General features: G+C 36.0%; 1 long non-coding RNA gene across 1 annotated transcript in view; it reads right to left on the reverse strand.

The window, feature by feature from the left end:
• Positions 1 to 7,444: 7,444 nt before the first annotated feature.
• The window catches only part of LOC106558805, a 55,898-nt gene continuing 54,071 nt past the window's right edge, over positions 7,445 to 9,271 (reverse strand). The window contains exon 4 of the long non-coding RNA XR_005359358.1: positions 7,445 to 7,844. This is a non-coding gene — a long non-coding RNA (uncharacterized LOC106558805). The remainder of the gene's footprint in view (positions 7,845 to 9,271) is intronic.

Consider the following 9,271-nt stretch of genomic DNA (forward strand, 5'->3'; position numbering starts at 1 on the left):
AGTATCCAAAATCTATAAAGAACTTTTCAAACTCAACACCAAAAAAACAAATAATCTAGTTAAGAAATGGGCAGAAGACATGAATAGATACTTTTCCAAAGAAGACATACAGATGGCCAACAGATGCATAAAAATATGCTATCACTTATTATCAGGAAAATACAAATCATAACCACAATGAGAGATGCCTGGGTGGCTCAGCATTTGAGAGTCTGCCTTCTGCTCAGGGAGTGATCCTGGGGTCCCAGGGTTGAGTCCCACATCGGGCTCCCTGCATGGAGCCTGCTTCTCCCTCTGCCTATGTCTCTGTCTCTCTATCTCTCTGTGTCTCTCATGAATAAATAAATTTAAAAAAACACAATGAGATAGCACCTCACACCTGTCAGAATGGCTAAAATTAACAAGTCAGTAAACAACAGATGTTGGCAAAGAAGCAGAGAAGAGAGGGAGCTCTCTTACACTGTAGGTGGGAATGCAAGCTGACACTGCCATTCTGGAAAACAGTATGGAGGTTCCTCAAAAAATTGAAATAGACTTATCCTATGGTTCAGCATTTACACTATGAGGTATTTACCTAAAAGATACAAAAACACTTATTTGAAGGGGCATATGAACCCCAATGTTTATAGCAGCATTATCAACAATAGCTAAATTATGGAAAGAGCACAAATGTCCATGGACTGATGAATGGATAAAGAAGATGTGACAATGGAACATCATTCAGCCATAAAAAAGAATGAAATCTTGCCATTTGCATTGATGTGGAGGGAGCTAAAGTGTATTTTGCCAAGTGAAATAAGTCAGTCAGAGAAAGATATACCATATGATTTTACTCATATGTGGAATTTAAGGACAAAAACAGACTAACATACAAAAAAAAGGGGAAAAAAGAGAGGCAAACCACAAGAGACTCTTAACTATGGAGAACAATCTGAGAGTTGATGAAGGGAGGTGGATGGGGATGAGCTAATTGTGTGATGCATATTAAGAAGGGTACTTGTTATGATGAACACTGGGTGTTATTTGTAAGTGATAAATCGCTAAATTCTACTCCCGAAAGCAATATTACACCATATGTTAAGTAGAATTTAATAAATTTTAGAATAGAATTTAAGTAGAATTTAAGTAGAATTTAATAAAAATTCTAAGTAGAATTTAATAAGTAGAATTTAATAAAAATTAGGGAAAAAAGCTCTATCAGTTGGCATATGTAACAAAACAGAGACATAGAAGAGAATATAAAGGATAAAAATGAGCAATATAGGCTATGTCATGTTGCAGAGGTAAAATAAAAATAAGACAAGAAATCAGTTTGCAGAAAAGTACATAATCTCACATACATAATTATTCTACCTCAAGCCTACACAAAAGAGTACATACCTCAGGAAGTAAAGATCTCAATATGAAAACCAAAACTTTTAAGTTATTAGGAGGAGAAAAATAGAGGATAATATCTTCATGAAATTTAAATATTAGGAAATTTCCAAGATTCAGAAAGTATGTCACATAAAGGAAAAGAGTAATAAATTAATACAATAAAATTTAAGAACACTATATACAATGCTACACCTTCATTGTAGTGGTGGTATCCTGGTGGATATGTGTGTCTAAACTCATCAAAATGTCTACGTTAAACAAATGCAGTGTTTTGGATATAAATTATATTTCAACAGAGCTGAAAAAAAAATGAAAATAAAAGTGAATTACAGATGATAAAAAGGTGTAGAAACCATAAGAAATACTTTTTAAAATGCACAAAATCCATAAAATATCCATTCACTCAGTAAACCTATAAATAATGAATAATGACTATGTCAAGCATTAGGCATTAAATAGAAAATCCTCATGGATCTTGCAATTTATTTTTTTTAATATTTTATTTATTTCTTCATGAGAATACACAGAGTGGAGAGAGAGAGAGAGAGAGAGAGAGAGAGGCAGAGGTAGAAGCAGGCTCCATGCAGGGAGCCAGATGCAGGACTCAATCCTGGGTCTCCAGGATCACAACCCAGGCTGAAGGCAGCGCTAAACCTCTGAGCCACCCGGGATGCCCGGATCTTGCAATTTAGTGAGGAAAAGAGAGAAATAGAAGCTAAATAAATACATAATTTATCAGCAGAATAAGACCTGATAAAAGAGAGGAAGCCAGATGTGAGAAAGAAGGAAGAGCATTCCAGACAGAGGGAAAAGCAAAGAGAAATGGCCGAGACAGGAATGTAGTTGGTGTGTTTGAGAAGGAGCAAGGAGGTTTGTGTGGCTGGAATCCACAGACAAAGAGACTAGGACATGAGATCATGGAATTGCCCAAGGTCCAGATAGTATAGGTGTCATGGCTATAAAAGACCTTATAGTTTACTGTGAGATAGTAAACTATTAGAGAATTTGGAGCAGATAAATGAATCGAGTTACCCGAATTACATTTTATCAAGATCACTCTAGCTACTGGGTGGAGATGACAATGAGAAGGATGGGGCCAAGGAAGACCCAGAAAGAGGGTTCAGAAGACTACTGCAGAAATTCAGAGTTGTTGGTAGTCTGGATCTGTATGAAATATGTAAAGACAGGGAGCAATCTTCACGTTTGGAGGGTAAAGCCAACAGAAGTGGAGAAAATTATATAAAGGACATAATAATTAAGTGTTCTACTCTGAAAAACCAGAGAATAACATGGAAAACACCCTAACACGTGGTAGATTTGGGGGGACTGAAATGTCTACCAGGCATTCAAATAGATGTCCATTTGATACGGGCTATATGAGTGTGACATTCAGGGGACGGGCATAGGCTGGAGGATAAAATTTTGTGCTGCCTTCCTATATATCAACAGTTTTTGAAACCAAGATACTGACTGGATCACACTGCCAACTAAGTGAGGACACATGGAACAGTGGCCTTGTGATATGAATTAACCAGCAAAGCTCACCAAGAGAAGCAGCCAGTGAAGTAACAGGAGACATAAGACAAGGTTGTGATATGGAAGGCAGATGAATGAAGTGTTTCCAGAAGAGGTGCAAATATCACTATGAAATGCTTCTAACTGGTCAAAACAGTGATTGAGGATTAATAATTTAATTTGTCAATGTGAATGACACTAATTACATTAATAAGAATTGTTTTGATACAAGGATACAGACAAAAGAGTGATTGGAACTGGTTTGAGAGAATAAAAGGAGCTTGGAGAGCTTTTGAGGAGTTGTGGGGAAGAGAGAGGTCTACGTGTGTGTGTTTAATAGGTTCATTATAATGTGTTTTATGGTTATAGCAATGATATCATTCAGTGGGAAAATGATACAGGAGAGCAATGGGACTATTATCAAACACTGTCCTCAAAAGGTGAGAGTGAAGGAGTCAAGTGTGAAGGCATGCCTTAGACTTGAGCAAGAGACAAGTCTAAGGCATCTCTTAGCAAGTACAACCAGGTAATAACAAAGTGATAGATCTTGAGGCTGGAAATATTCTTTGAATGTACAATTACAGGAGGCATCAGCTCCAAAGAGAAGGAAATGTAGTTCCAACACAGCACTTGGCCAGAGAGTATATACATAACCAGTATATTTATAACCAGTATGAATGATTTTCATTGTTTTTTAACATTTACAGTTATTGTATTAACAAAGCATGGAACATTTGGTTATGGATGCAGAAGTCAATGAAAATCTTTGGATATTTACACAATGAAAATAAAAATACAGGTTAAAAATAATAGTTTAGGGGCACCTGAGTTGCTCAGTGGCTAAGCATCTGCCTTCAACTCAGGTCATGATCCTGGAATCCTGGGATCAAGCCCCAGGTTGTGTGTGTGTGTGTGGGGGGGGGGCGGGGCTGGTCAGTGGAGAGTCTGCTTCTCCCTCTTTCTTGCTCACTTTCTCTCTCTCAAATAAATAAAATATTTAAAAAATAAAAATAAACATTAAAATAATAGTTTAATTGTGGATGGAGGAGATTGTACAGGCATGACTATTATCAACTTCTATACAGAGAATTACATAGGGAGAATTAAGTACTGAGCAACATTTATGATAGGGATTGCATTAAATGTGTCAATTGCTTTGGATGGTATAGAAAGTTTAACAATGTTTGTTCTTCCAATCCATTAACATTAAATACTTTTCCATTTCTCTGTGTCCTCTTTAATATCTTTCATACGTGTTCTATAGTTTTCAAAGTACAGATCCTTTACTTCTTTGATTAGATTTATTTCCAGGTATCTAATGATTTTTGGTGCAATTTTAAGTGGGATAAATTCCTTGATTTCTCTTTCTGCTGCTCCATTATTGGTATATAGAAATGCAACAGATTTATGCATGTTGATGTTATAGCCTGTGACTTTGTTGAATTCTTGTATCAGTTTTATTAATTTTTCAATGCAATATTTATATTTTCTACAGAGTATCTTGTCTGTGAAGAGTGAAAGTTTGACTCCTTGCCAATTTGGAAGACTTTCATTTCTTTTTTTAACTAATTTCTGAGACTAGGACTTCTTCCAGCACCATGTTAAATAAGAGTTATGAGACTGGACTTCCCTGTCTTGCTCCTGACCATGGAAGAAAAGCTCTCAGTTTTTCCCCACTGAAGATGATATTACCTATAGGTTTTTCGTAAATGGACTTTATCATGTTGAGCTATGTTCTTACTAACCCTACTTTGTTGAGGGTATTTATTAAGAATGGATTCTGTACTTCGTATAACGCTTTTTCTGCATCTATTGATAGAATCATATGATTCTTATCCTTTCTTATATTAATATAGTGTATTATATTGATTGATTTGTGACTACCAATCCACCCCTGCAGACCAGGAATAAATCCCACATGATCATGGTGAAATAATTATTTTAATGCTATGTTGGATTTGATTTTCAAGTATCTTCTTGAGAACTTTTGCATCCATGTTCATCAGGAACATCGGTCTGTAATTCTCCATTTTAGTGAGGTCTTTGTCTGCTTTGTCATCAAGGTAATTCTGGCCTTGTAGAATGAATTTGGAAGTTTTCCTTCCATTTCTATATTTTGTAACAGTTTCAGAAGAATAGGCATTCTCTCCTACTTAAAAGTCTGGTAGAATTCCCCTGAGAGTTCATTTGGGAAGGCATTTATTTGGCCCTGGACTTTTATTTGCTGGGAGATTTTAGATTAGTAATTCAGTTTCTTTGCTACTTATGGGTATGTTCAAATTTTCTATTTCTTCCTGATTCAGTTTTGGTAGTTTATGTTTCTAGGAATATATCTATTTCTTCTAGATTGCCCAAATTGTTGGCATATTAATTTTCATAATATTCTCTTATAATCGTTCACATTTCTGGTGTTGGCTATGCTCTCTCCTCTTTCATTTCTGATTTTATTTATTTGTATTTCTCTCTCTCTGTCTTTTTTTTTTAATAATCCTGGCTATAGGTTTATCGATTTTGTTATTCTTTCAAAGACTTAGCTCTTAGTTTTGTTGATCTGTTCTTTTTCATTTGTTTTTATATCATATATTTCTCTGTTCTTAATTATTCTTCTTCTGCTGCTGGTCTTAGGCTTTATTTGATGTTCTTTTTCCAGCTCTTTTAGGTGTAAGGTCAGGTTGTATATGTGAGACTTTTCTGGTTTCTTGAGGAAGGCTATATTGCTATACACTTCCATCTTATGGCTGCCTTTGCTGCATCCCAAAAATTTTGGACCATCATGTTTTCATTTTCATCAACTTACATGTATATATTTTATTTCTTCTTTAATTTACTGATTAACCCATTCATTCTTTAGTAATATGTTCTTTAACTTCCATGCATTTGTGTCCTTTCCTTTATTTTTTTTCTTGTGCTTGATAATAAGTTTCATAGCATTGTTCTTTGAAAGTATGCATGGTACGATCTCTCTTTTTGTACTTGTTGAAACCTGATTTGTGAGAGTATTGAATCTTTTCTGGACAATGTTCCATGTGTACTTGAAAAGAATATACATTCTGCTGCTTTAGGATGAGATGTTCTGTATATGTCAGTTAGGTCCACATGGTCCAGTGTGTCATTCAAAGTCATTGTTTCTTTGTGGCTTTTCTGCTTAGTTGTTCTGTCTATTGCTGTAAGTGTAGTGTTGAAGTCCCCTACTACTATTGTATTATTATCAATGAGTTACTTTATGTTTGCTATTAATTGACTTCAATATTTGGCTCCTCCCAAACAGTAGCATAAATATTTACAATTGTTAGATTTCCTTGTTAGATAGACCCCTTATTGATTATATAGTGCCCTTCTTCATCTCTTATTACAGTTTTTCATTTAAAATCTAGTTTGTCTGATAAAAGTATGGGTACTCCAGCTTTCTTTTGACATCCATTAGCATGATAGATGGTTCTCCATTCTCTCACTTTCAATCTGCAGGTCTTTAGATCTAAAATGAGTCTCTTATAGGCAGCATATAGATGGGTCTTGTCTTTTTTATCCATTCTGATACCCCATGGCTTTTAATTGGAGTATTTAGTCCATTTACATTCAGAGTGCTTTTTTAAAAAAAATATATATTTGAGAGAGAGAGAGAGAGAGAGAGAGAGGAGAAACAGAGAGAGAGGGAGAGCCTCAAGTAGACCCCATGCTAAGCATGGAGTCCCACACAGGGCTCAATCTCACGACCTCAAGATCATGACCTGAGCCAAAACCAAGAGTCAGATGCTTAAGTACTGAACTACCCAGGTACCCCCATTCAGAGTGATTACTGAGAGATATGATTTCAATATCATTGTATTACTTGTAAAGTTGGTGTTTCTGGAGAATTTCTCTGATCCCTTCTAGTCTTCACTGCTTTTGGTTTTCTTTCCCACTCAAAGAAATGCCTGTAATATTTCTCTCAGGGCTATTTAAGTTGCCTTTAGTTTTTGTTTGTCTAGGAAACTCTATATCTCCTATTCTGAATGACATCCTTGAAGAATAAAGTATTCTTGGCTGCAGATTTTCCCATTCAGCACATTGAATATATCATGGCACTTTCTTCTGCCCTGCCAAATTTCTGCAGAGAGATCTACTGTCAGCCTTATTTGTCTTCCTTTGTAGGTAAGGATTTTTTTTCCCCCTTTGCTGCTTTCAGGATTATTTCTTTATTTGTGCATTTTGCAAATTTTTAAATATATTACTTAATACTTTAAAATTAATCAAGAAAAGAATTGAAAATCATGATGTCTTTAAATATTAGGTAGCACAGGGAGCAGAGCAGTGTTAGTGAACTAGATCTTATTTTTCATATGAAGTAGCCAATAGTATTGTTTGTATTTGGTTTATCAAAAAATCAAAGGATAAAATAGGGATATTATTGAGAGTTCTGAAAATTAGCACAAGAAAATAAAAAAATAATAATTTAGGGAAATTGTATGTAGAATGTTGGACTGAATATAGGAGAGCTGTATTGGAGAATATGGTTTTTATTAACCTCTTTTCTGTACAACTGGATCAGATACCTTCTGCATTAATTGGTACAACATTTAAAAATTATAATTTATCAACATTGCTAATACTAAATGGTCATCAAAAAATGAGATAGTTCCTAATGTTTTTACTCTTATAAATGTCTGCCATACATTGCAAAGTTATGCAAAGCAAATTGTAGGTGTTTCTTGGTGAGTAACAAACTATCCCCAAAACACAATGGTTTAAAACAATAAGCCTTCACTAATGATCACAAATTGATCAGTCAACTGTGTGGTTCTTCTTATCTCCATGTGTCTGAGTTCACCTGCACACAGGGTAGCCATCTCCACATATCTCTTATCCTCCAGCAATCTAGCTCAGGCTTGTTCACATGGAAGGTCAGGGGTCCAAGAGGGAGAAGTAGACCATGCATCTGCATAGCTGGCACAGTACTGCATAGGATCCATTTCCTGCATCATGATGGCAAAACCAAGTCAGAAGTGAAGTGAGTTTATAGTCAGAGCAAAGGATACAAAGAGACTCTTGATGGTGGCCTGCAGTAACAGTATTGTTCTCAGTTCTTTTTAAAAACATAAGACAGAAATTCTCAATGGTGAGCATATAACTCTGGTTAGTTTGTAATATGAGATTAAAGAAGTAAATGATCTTACTTCATCTCATAACATTTTATTATGTATTGATTATTTAATTTGATAGAAAACATCTGTTGTTTAAAAAAAATAATTTTAAGTAAGAGAGTCAACAAACAGAAATATATACATTTTCCCAGAACTGACAAGTACACAGATGAGGAAAGAGAGAAGAAAAGAGATCACTTATTTGGGTTTTTAAAAACAGTGACAGAAGTATCAGTTTGTCTGGTTCCAGTTGACTTCCTGCTCCCCTTAAGCCTTGCAAGATCATGCCTCGCTTCATGGGTGGAGTAGGCATCCCTGTAGTGAGGTGTCCCTTCTATTTTGCGGCTTAGGGGTGGCACAGAAACAAATGAGGGTCAATTTGACTTATTAACGGTGTCAAAATAGACTGCAAAACAGAACACAGAAACTGTGTGGCAGTAAAGAGAAAAGACAGATTTTACTTCTTGTTACCAAAGGAACTAAGGTACATATCAGAAGAAGAGTCAAATTCTGTCTCTGCAAAGACAAGAGAATTTGAAAGGCTATGGTTTCCCATTTAGGCAATACTAGCATGCCAATCCTCTGAGAGCAAAGGAAGAAGGTTGCTTTCATTTTCACTACTATTCCTGCCCAGAGAGCCCAAGCAGTGATGGCTGGTGAGTGCCTCCGGTTTTCTGTCCTTCATGCCTGTGTTTTGAGGGAGTTACAGCTCAGGAGGAAGGAGTCGGGGACTTGAGGAGCCACAAAGGGGGCTCTAACAAGACAGAACTGTTTTACTGTGAGAATGGGAGGGCTGGGAGCTCAGGGCAAGTAGCAAGTGTGCTAACAGACAAAGTATTTCAGTTGAGAAGTTACAGCTTCTTGGGGGGAAAAAGGGAAATGTAAAAATCTGGACCTACATTCTTAGAACCTTCTGGTGATTTTGATCTTTTCTTTGAATTCATACTGACTGAGAATTCTAACCATTTTTAAGCATTCTTATCAGGGTGAGGGGCCATCAGTTGAGTATATTTCATTTCCTCCATATTTCAGCTCTCTATATGACCTTCGTTTACAGCAGTGAGCAAGCCAGCTACAATGTGTGCTCTCAATCTCTGAATACAGAGCCACCATGGCACCTCTGCCCAGGGAACAAACATGCATTCTTTCCTAAGTGGCAATACTTACTTATGCTTTACTGCTACACATCTTAACTATAGTATATTTTTAAATAAGGTATGATGAAAATGACAGGAAGTGAAGAGATAACAGGTGATACC

Source organism: Canis lupus, chromosome 5 (genome assembly GCF_011100685.1).
Source record: "Canis lupus familiaris isolate Mischka breed German Shepherd chromosome 5, alternate assembly UU_Cfam_GSD_1.0, whole genome shotgun sequence".
NCBI classification, from domain to species: domain Eukaryota; kingdom Metazoa; phylum Chordata; class Mammalia; order Carnivora; family Canidae; genus Canis; species Canis lupus.